The sequence below is a fragment of the Notechis scutatus genome, unplaced genomic scaffold (genome assembly GCF_049901735.1).
Source record: "Notechis scutatus isolate UNSWTSFEM ecotype Mainland unplaced genomic scaffold, rNotScu1.2 NSCUSCF122, whole genome shotgun sequence".
Classification (NCBI taxonomy): Eukaryota; Metazoa; Chordata; class Lepidosauria; order Squamata; family Elapidae; genus Notechis; species Notechis scutatus.
Window position 1 is genome coordinate 4,093 of NW_028263142.1, and position 10,268 is coordinate 14,360.

The 10,268-nt window shown below is 41.9% G+C and overlaps 1 long non-coding RNA gene across 2 annotated transcripts; it reads left to right on the forward strand.

The window, feature by feature from the left end:
• Positions 1-205: 205 nt before the first annotated feature.
• LOC148128599 (uncharacterized) lies at positions 206-5,639 on the forward strand. Of its 2 annotated transcripts, none has more exons than XR_015746246.1 (3): positions 206-692; positions 4,286-4,891; positions 5,382-5,639. It is a non-coding gene; the product is annotated as an uncharacterized LOC148128599 (long non-coding RNA). The 2 variants fall into 2 exon arrangements; XR_015746245.1 differs by lacking the exon at positions 5,382-5,639 and adding an exon at positions 5,325-5,342.
• Positions 5,640-10,268: the final 4,629 nt, after the last annotated feature.

Sequence of the window (10,268 nt, forward strand, 5' to 3'; positions counted from 1 at the left end):
CAGAGGTGGGCTTTTTGATAGCACCTGAGCTGCCCAGACCAGATGGGAGGGGCTCCCCCTGCCTCCCTCTCCCCCTGCCCTCACTGGGGAGAGGGCAGACCCACTGCTGACCCCCTGGCCCTGCAGGACCCCTGCGTGCCCCCTCCTCACAGCACAGTCCCCTGCCAAACCCACTCCAAATCCAGCCCTTTGGAGGTTGCTTGACCGGTGAGGAGGAAGCCAGGCCCAGAGAGGCCCCTCAGCCTCGGCCAGATGGGTGGGAAGGTGGTCCGGAAGCCCCCAGTGGAGGCCGGCCCAGAGATCTTGGCCAGGCTGCTCAGAAGCCATTGCCATTGCCTCTTTCCCAGGACTCCGAGAGAGCGGCTGGCCCAGAGCCTCCTAGCTGGCTTGGCTCCCCAGGCAGGACTGGAACTCAGCCCCCCCGCCCCCGGATTGAAGCCCCAGCCACCCAACTGACTCTGGTGGGATCCACATGACCCTCTGAACCCGGTCTCTTCCCCAGTGGCCACATTCACATTTGCACCTCTGTTGAAAGGCTGTCAAAATGCCTTTCTTCTGAGGATTCGATTTTCCCGCTGGGAGAGCTCCGGCGCAAGGATACGGACAACTGCTTGAAAGCTGGATCTTTTTATTTTTCAGGAAGGCGAGAGATAGCAAGAAGTCTGCGTTCCTGGGCTAGCTACCTTCGAATGGTAAGTCCCTGATTTTTATACCCTTTTCTCCTTTTGTGTGAGTGCTTGTGTTTGTATTTCTTCATGTTTTAAATCCTGTCAGGGGTTGTCTTTCTTCCCGCCAGAGGGTAAACTCCGCAGGTGCGGAAGGCAAACTTTGCGGGTGGTTTGATTGTTTTATCGGTTTCGTCCTAATCTTTTATAGCTTAATGGTTTCTTATATTTGTTTTGTGGCAATCTCCTGTCTGTCTCCTTTGTAATATATTTTGTGCCTTTGTTTGTTTTGCTGATTTGGCATGTCTTGTGTTTGTAAGGGTTTTCTTTTCTTTCTTTTCCTACTTTTCTTAATTATTTGGGCTTTTGTCTAAGGGGCTTCTTTAATACCTTTTATTTGATTCCTTTTCCTATGCAAGTTTGTTTTATGGCTGGCCTGATGTTCGCTTTGGGCTTTTCCTGCTTGGGTGACACCACTGTCCTCGTGAAGTTCCCTTTCCACACCTCTTAACCTTGGTTTGTTTCCCGAGGTTGAACCATTTGGCCGAGTAGTCAGTGGATGATGGGAACTCGGAAGAAGATGAATTCCTGGAAGAGAAGCTGATCAAGAGGAGATACACAGGCAGGCCTCGACTCCCAACCATTCATTTAGTGACCAATCCAAGTTACAACTGCACTGTGAAATAGAACTTAGGACCATTTTTCACAATTAATGACCTTTGCAGAATCAAATGTAGGGATCAGAATTCAGGTGCTTGGCCACAGTTTCATGTTTATAATGGCACCAACATCCCAGGGCCATTGTGATCCCCTTTTACGACCTTCTGACAAGCAAAGTCAATGGGGAAGCCAAAGTCACTTAATGACCGGGTTCCTAACTTATCAACTGCAATGATTCATTTAATGACTGTGGCAAGAAAGGCCATGAAATGGGGCAAAACTCACTTGATGGATGTCTCACTTAACAACAGAAATGTTGGGCTCAGTTGTGGTCATAAGTTGAGGACTACCTGTATTGGGGACCCTTTTCTTCTGGCGAGGACCCCGTTTACACAACACGCTTGACCAGGCCGGGGTCCTTGCAGCCCCCCTAAGAGAAGCCAGAGGTCCACATGGAGCCTCCTCAAGGCCGGTGAGAAACCCTGGGTGACCATAGCCCCCCTCCTCCCTCCTCTGGGGTCTCCCTGGGACAAACCCAGAAGTTGGGTTGGGCTTCCTTCCCTCTGGGTCTCACCCGGCTTCGGTCAGACATGGCTGGGAACCTCCTGGAGGAGAAGAGAGTCTCATTGCACATCAACCTGCCCCTGAAAAGCCACAGCTTGAATCCGGAGCCACCCAGGATCTGGTCTGCAGACCCTGAGAGCAGAATCTGAGGGAGGTTCAGGGGGAGAACTTCCAAGCGGTGGACCTGGGATACGGGCCTTCCTCTGCTCCTCCCTGCCAGGGTGGGCCTGCCTGTCCCTTCAGTCCCCCCTCCCACTCAGCCCCCCGGTTCCCCTTCTGGGCCAAGAAGTCCATATTAATGTCTCCCCCAGTGAAGAAACATCCTCCCTGAACAACGGATGCCAATAAACCAGGAACAAAGGAGTTCCAACAGCACCTTTTTTGGTATAGAAAGTCTCGGCCCCAGAAATTGGGAAGGTCAGAGGGGTCCATCCACCCCCCAAATAGAAGATCCCCACAACAGAGGAAGAGCCACCAGATCTCCAGAAATCCTGTCGCTAGAAATCAGGTTGCACCATCCACCACACTGTGGGCATCACCGCCATCTTTGTAGGGTTTCCCTGTGATAAGATGGGTGGCCAGTAAATTGGATGGATGGATGGATGGATGGGTAGTTATTTAGATAGATAGATAGATAGATAGATAGATAGATAGATAGATAGATAGATAGATAGATACCGTGTTTCTCCAACAATAGGGCCTCCACCAATAGGCCCAGCATGATTTCTAGGCATGAGGTGCAATTAAGCCCCACTCCCAAAATTTAGGCCTATGCGTTTCCCCGCCATTTCTCATATCATTCTTTAGAACTACACGAGGTGAAGAGAAATGGGGGGAAGGGCGGGGGTGGGTGGGGAGAAAACTTGCCTTTAGGAGTGCCCTGCAGGTAGCCTAGGCTAGAATACACCGATCTACCGATAGAACATCAGCCGAGAGAAGCTCCCCGAAGGCAGAGTCCCCAGCCGCTTCGGGATGAGGCGTGGCTGCCCGTGTCCCCTCGCCTTTAGGCAGTGTCTCTCGGGCGATGGAAGCTCCCCAAGGGCAGTCACCGGCCACTTTGATCGGCTGATAGAAGCGGCCTCCCGGCAAGGGGAGTGTGCGTGGGCGCTTGCCCCGAGACCGCTTCTACCGGCCGATCAAAGTGGCTGGTGACTGCCCTTGGGGAGCTTCCATAACCGAAAGACACTGCCTAGTGGCGAGGGGACACGGGCAGCCATGACTCGCCCCGAAGCGGCTGGGGAGTCTGCCTTCGGGGGAGCTTTTGTCAGCCGATAGAAATGGCCTCATGGAGAGGTACGTGCATATGGGCCCCTCTAGGTGGGGGAGTCAAAAAAATAAAATAAAGCCTGGCCTTATTTTGTGAGAAACATGGTAGGTAGGTAGGTAGGTAGGTAGGTAGGTAGGTAGGTAGGTAGGTAGGTAGGTAGGTATGGATGGGTAGATATAGATAGATGATAGATAGAGATAGATATGGATGGATAAATAGATATAGAGCTAGCTAGCTAGATGATAGATAGATAGATAGATAGATAGATAGATAGATAGATAGATAGATAGAGATGGATGAGTAGATATAGAGTGATGATAGATAGAGATAGATAGAGATAGATATGGATTGATAAATAGATATAGAGATAGATAGATAGATAGATAGATAGATAGATAGATAGATAGATAGATAGATAGATAGATAGATAGATAGATATGATAGATAGATATGATAGATAGAAAGATAGGGATGGATAGATAGCACCTGCAGAACTTACAGTCCATTCTTTATTTAAAAAAACTAAGAAAAATCAAAATAAAAAGAATCTTGGTGTATTATAGGAACATGGTAAGATAACACAGGAATGACAAGAAAATAAAACTAAAAAATTCCATCCATTCTATAATTTTCTCCCTATGTACCCAATGATCTAGTCCACAAGTTGTCACTTTCCTGCTTCTTAATGAGCTTTAATCTCAAAATTAATATTGCTAGAAAAGATGGGAAATGAAATTTCATTTCAGGTACAAGCAATTTTAAAACCGGCTGCAATTAAGATCAATATATGGGATTATGACATAAAACAGAATTCCAAACAGGGTCTACTCTTAACCTTGGCCAGAGTTCAAGGGTGCAGATTGTCATTAGAAGACAGGCAACACTACAGTTAAATGGCATTAACTTAGAAGTGGCACCAAACTCCATAGCTCTGGGTGACCTTCCCCAGCAATCTCTGGAGACAAGAGGCCATGTTGAAGGACAGCAGAAGTCAATTCGCTGGGTGCTGAATTCTCTTCCCCAGCATCACTTTCTGGACTTGCCCTGACTGGGAGGAAGGACCACAACCACAACAAAACAGTGACCCCAGGGGTATATCTGTCATTTTTACTAACATGATTTATTCCAGCCTCTCCTCTGCAGATGGAACCCAGAAAAAGTTCAGGATCCCAAGAGGAGAAGTTGCTTCTCACTGTAATTATGACCATCTGGGCCTTTGAGACCTGTGATGCTATACCTCCAGTTTTAGACTTCAATGTAGACATCAGATTGAAGCCACATGAAAAGGATCTTATATTAGAAAAGGATAAATTCCTTGGGTGAAGCTCTCTGGGACCAAGTTTTGGGACAGGTACAGGCTCTGCTCTTGATTGCACCTTTCTCTCCTTTGCAGATGAAACTGAGTGATTCTCTGTTTAGATCAGGAAAGCCACTGGCACTTCTCAGAGTCTTTGAATTTTTCCAACTGTTCCTGTTATTTGTGTTAGAAACAGGAAGTGGATTGATTAATGCCATGAATGATGGAACTCCTGCTTCTGCTTCTGCTGCTGCTGGTGTCCCCATCAGTCTGTGGGAAGCTGAGAAGGAAATGCCCATTGAGTTTGGAGCACCAGGATGGGTACAATCCATGGAGCTTTTACAGGCCTGGAGACCATCTCATTGGTGTGGTCATAACTGAAATATATGTGTCGCCTATAATGTGGCCTTTCAACAGCCCTCCTATACCTTCTCCTTCGTAAGTCATGCAGGGTGATGGAGTTGCACTCCCTCCATGTGCAATTCTAACACTCCTTCTTTTCTTCTTATGTCACTTATTTTTGTACCTCAGGACCTGTCTAATTTCCTGAATGATTTTGATTTCCATGGCTTCCCTTTTTTGCCTTACTTTGTGGAAGACAGTAAAATCCAAAGATGGAGTTTTTAAAAAACCTGAATGAAATCTAGATGATTTTCCTTTCTCAGTTCATTCCTGGGTTCCTCACTTAAATAATGACCTTTGTTTAAGTAGTGACTGAAACAATTGTAGTTGCCTCTCTCATTTGCATAATTGAACATTCGATTTGGATCAATGTTGGCCTAAGGTTTAGTAGGTTTGTGAAGGATTATATATTTTAAAAACATTTCTTGTTGCTATTGAATATAATAACATGAATATTGTTTTTCAATAGGAAGAGTTCTGCTTTAACAAATACCCTAATGTCAATTTTTGCTATTCATATGGTCAGCAAGAATTCCCAGCTCCTGCACAATCTCACACTTGGTTACAACATCCATGACAACTATGGAAGCCCCTTCCGCACTTCAGATGCCTTGCTGGACATGCTCTCCACTGGAGAATCCAATGTCCCCAACTATGGCTGTGGGAGGAAGGACAACCTCCTGGCTCTGATTGATGCAGCAGGAAGCGACATCTCCATCCAGATGTCAATGTTTGTAGGCACCTACAAAGTCGCACAGGTTTGTGTGTTTTTCTCTATCTGATAAGGTGAGTGGGGTGGTTGGGATGAACAACAGATCCAATATCTTCATAGAATTCAAGAGCAGCTTTTCAGAATATTAGGGAACATATCAACGATGTTTTAGTCTATTATGTTCATCTTCAAATTGACCATTAAAGGCCCGAAGAGCCATAAGGTCCCTAGAGGATATTCTACTGAATATTCTACTATTGAAAAACTATCCAGGTTTTGAGGGCCTCCATTAGCATGTTCATTTTCACATATCAATAATATCTGCCTTATCCAATTGGAATCAAGTTGGCAATAGTCCTGTCTATGTATAAAAAATATTCAGACCAAGAAGCGTATCTTTGGGATGGATAAAAGGAGTTCAGCTCCTGCCCTCATAGATAATTGTTAATTTACACAATTTCTGCTTTGTATAAATTCAGGGTATATAATTATTGGGTTAAAATTAAAGTGATGAGAGCTTCCGGTGGCAGGACAGGGACGTGCAGAGGTGGAGAAGACTGCTGTGGTTTTCTATTACCTTCTCTAGCGTCTGGAGCGATCCCCAGGGGATACACAAACCCCGGAGAGGTTCGTGTCAGTATAGGAGAATCTCGAGTTACAGGGTGGGGGTAGGCAACCCCCTGGTAACGAAGAGAAGAGCTCCTGAGCCCAGCGTGGAAGAGCTAGCTGCCAGTTTATGGCGGCTCCAAAGTCCGGTCTGCCACTGAGGTGACTAAGCAAGATAGTGACAGCCTGCAAGATCGGAGCAGGAAAAGGTGTTGAAAGAGCTTAATACAATATTGAAGATCGAAGATTGAAGAATGACAGTGGGGTGAGAGATTTATCTTCCTGGTTGTGAGTAGCACTTTGTGGAAGCAGGAGAGAAAAGCGGCCAGAAAAGCAGCTTGAAAAGCGGAAGTGTGACAATCACGAGCAGAAAGGCTCGTTAGAACAAAAGTGTGGATTACAGCTTTTGAAAGGGAAACTCCTGGGGAGAGAGGAAGAACATCAGAAACCAGGAGATTGGAGACTTGAATTTGTGAGTGATTTGGCATTTGGGATTAACTTTTGACAATATTTGAGAGGAAGGAGGTGACAGAGGAGGAAAAATTGCGGCACTGAAAGTGACTTATTAATTCTCTGAATTGAGTTCAATAGGATTATTGGCTTTATTTAATACAGCTGGGAGGACAGATTGTTAAGTGACCAAGAAGAGATGACTATTGGATTTTGGAGGGAATAATAGGTGAAGGAGATTTGCACATTGAACTCAAAACCGGGAAGGGGAAAGAAGGAAGAGGAAGAAGGAAGAAGAGACCAACAGAAGGCTGGGAAGGATTGACTTCTTATTGCGATTAATCAGCACATTATACCATTCGCTCCCCGGAGTGCTGGGAAGAAACTCAAACTTAAACCTTTAGCTTGAAGACTGACTATAAAGTTTATTTTATATTTTTTCTCTTATCACATTTCTTTATTTGTTGGAATTTCTATTTGGTAATACTTTAATATTACCATTTGGGCACTATTTTTACAATTTGAACCTCTAGCCCCTTGCTTACTGACTGCCTCAAATCAAGGTAAACTTTTCCCTCTTCTCTTCCCCCATTGTTCCAGTCTTTCTCCTTCCTATCTTAACCCCTTAAAAAGCCTGATAAATTTACCTACTCAAAAGGAGGAAAAAAAAAAAAAAAGGTATATTGTTCTTATAGATTTCAGTGACAATTGATTTGATTGTCTTAAATAGTAACAACAAAGAGTGAAAAATAGTGTTGATTTAGATTATTTAGAATACTTAAGATTAATTCTTAAAGAAGTAACTGGGTTGGATTTGATGTATTATTGATGATTAATATTGATATTCAGTATATAAATTAATTATAAAGATTATTATATTATTAGATAACATTTTATAATATAGGTGTAGACTGCCTATCTATATATTTGATTGAAGTATTAGAATAGAATTTTTATTTTAGGGTTAAACACTGAATGGTGATCTGGGACAATATATCCAATATAGTGCAACAACAAAAACAAATATTAAGAGAGATGACCTCCACGACAACTATGGCTTTGAAATCGGAAAGAAGACCACCCCGACCCTAACAACTACTTTAACTTCTGCTTCACCAACAATCCAAAAACCATTGAAGAATCTCTAATAGGGGAAAAACAGTCCAATGTCTCTAACGTTAATATACAAGCTACCCTACTATCCTTGCAAGAAGCAATATCCAAGATGCAAGAAATAATGATTAAGAATCACATAGAAACCAGAGCGGATATTAGCGAATTAAAAGATGAGATGGGAAAGCTTAAAGTGGAAATGAAAGCAGATTTACTTAAGGTGGAGGATAAGATAGGGTCCTTGCAACAGGCTATGGAGAAAAACGAAGTTAAGATAAGAGAAATAGAGAGTAGGACAGAACGGATGGAGACAAACTTTGAAAGGATAGAGGAGGAATTTAGAAATGTAACTAGAGAAACCGAAGACTCCTCGTCCACCTCGAAATGGATAAAGCAGCGGCATATTTAAGGTTTCAAAATGTGGTAGAAGCGAAAAATGAAGAACTAGAACAATTAATGGCAGAACTATTGGCTGAATGGTTAGGGAAAGAAAAAGATGATCTAATCAAAGAATTTGACGAGGTGTATAGGGTCAGCACAAGTTATGCTAGACGCCATAACTGCCCAAGAGAAATTCATATTCGTTTCACAAGGAGGTGTGTGAGAGACCTAATTCTTAAAAGGTCCAGAGAAGAAACAATAACATATAGAGGTAAAGAGATTACGATCCTAAAACAAATCCCAAGGAAAGTGAGGGTCATAAGACAGGATTATAAATTCTTGGCCAATTATTTAAATAAAAAGAAATTCCTTTTAAATGGTTAATCCCAGAAGGGATGTTAATAACTTGGAAAGAGAGAAAAATCAAAATAGATTCTATAGAACAGGCCCAAGACTTTCATGATCAGCTAATAGGCACGGATAACCAATACACCAAGGAGGAAACTAAAAGGAAACCACAGGATGATCGTAATCGCCATAGAAACCAAAAAGAAGGACTTCCTCAAAATTTAGGGAACGACAAACCACAACCAGGGAGAGAAGAACCAATCTCACAACAACAGCAAGAAGAAAACCGAATCATCACTAGACAAAAACTAAACAGACCTAGATAAATGGAGATAGGAAAGAAACTCCTCTCCATTAATATAAATGGTTTAAATTCAACATCTAAAAGGAAAAGGATATTAACTAAATTAATTAGACAAAACGCCGACATAATATGCCTACAAGAAACACACATTAGGAAAAAGGATGAAAGATATTTAATTTGCCGAAACTTGGAAAACTTTTTACAGCACCAGCAGACAAACATAAAAAGAAAGGAATTGCAATATTTGTGAAAGATGATGTAAAAGCAGAACTAATCTGGTCGGATCCGGAAGGAAGAACTCTGGTTATACAAATTTGGATTAATCATATTACATTTTTATTGGTAGCAATCTACGCACCAAATGAAGAACAAGGGAAATTTTTTAAAGATCTTCATCAGAGAATAATAGGTTTCGAAAAAAGGAATATCTGCATGATAGGCGACTTCAACTCCATTGCTGATCATCAAAAAAGACCATAGTAATGTGAATAAGAACAAGAAAGGGAAAAGAGAATTTTCTATGCCCTGTAAGGACATGATGAAAGAATTAAACTTAATAGACTTATGGAGAAAACTAAACCCAGAAGAGAAACAGTTCACATATTATTCAAATCCACACAAAATCTGGACCAGAATAGATATGGCCTGGATGGATGGGGAATTGGCCAATGAAATAAAAGAAATTAAAATCCTACCAAATGAATGGGCCGACCACAACCCAATACAACTAATTTGGAGAGATAGGAGAAAAACAAAGAAAAGATGGACACTAAATACTCAGTTAATAAACGAAGAAGAGTACATTAAGAAGCTGAAAGAGGAATTAAATTATTTTCTAAAAGAAAATAATAATGAAGCAACCACGAAACAAAATATTTGGGATACAATGAAGGCAATTATAAGAGGAACAACAATCTCCTATAATGCCATGAGAAATAAAAGAATACATGCCCAACAAAATAAATTCCAACAACAAATTAAAGAATTAGAAATACAACTTCAAAAATCCCCTAAAAACCAGAGAACACAAAATCAGTTAATAACAATTAAACATAAAATGAACTTACTTGAACAAGATAAAATAGAAATTAACTTGAAAAGGTCCAAACAAAATTATTTTGAGCATGCAAATAAACCAGGAAGATGGCTATCCCATAAACTTAAAAAGTGAAAGAAAAGAGATTGATACACCAACTAATGGATGAGAAAGATGTCTTACAACATGAGATAGAGAAGAAAAAAGATATCATTTACAACTATTTTCAAAGATTATATAAAAAGGAGGAAGTTAATGAAGATAAAATAAGAACTTACTTAGAGGAGACGAATGACAAGGTAATTGGAGAGGAATGGATAGAGTTATTGAATAAAGATATTACATGGTCTGAATTGAAGTCAGCAATGGAGAATCAAAGTAATAACAAATCTCCAGGACCAGATGGGATTCCGCAGAACTATATAAAGCAATATTGGAACTAGTAGGACCACTGATGCTGGAA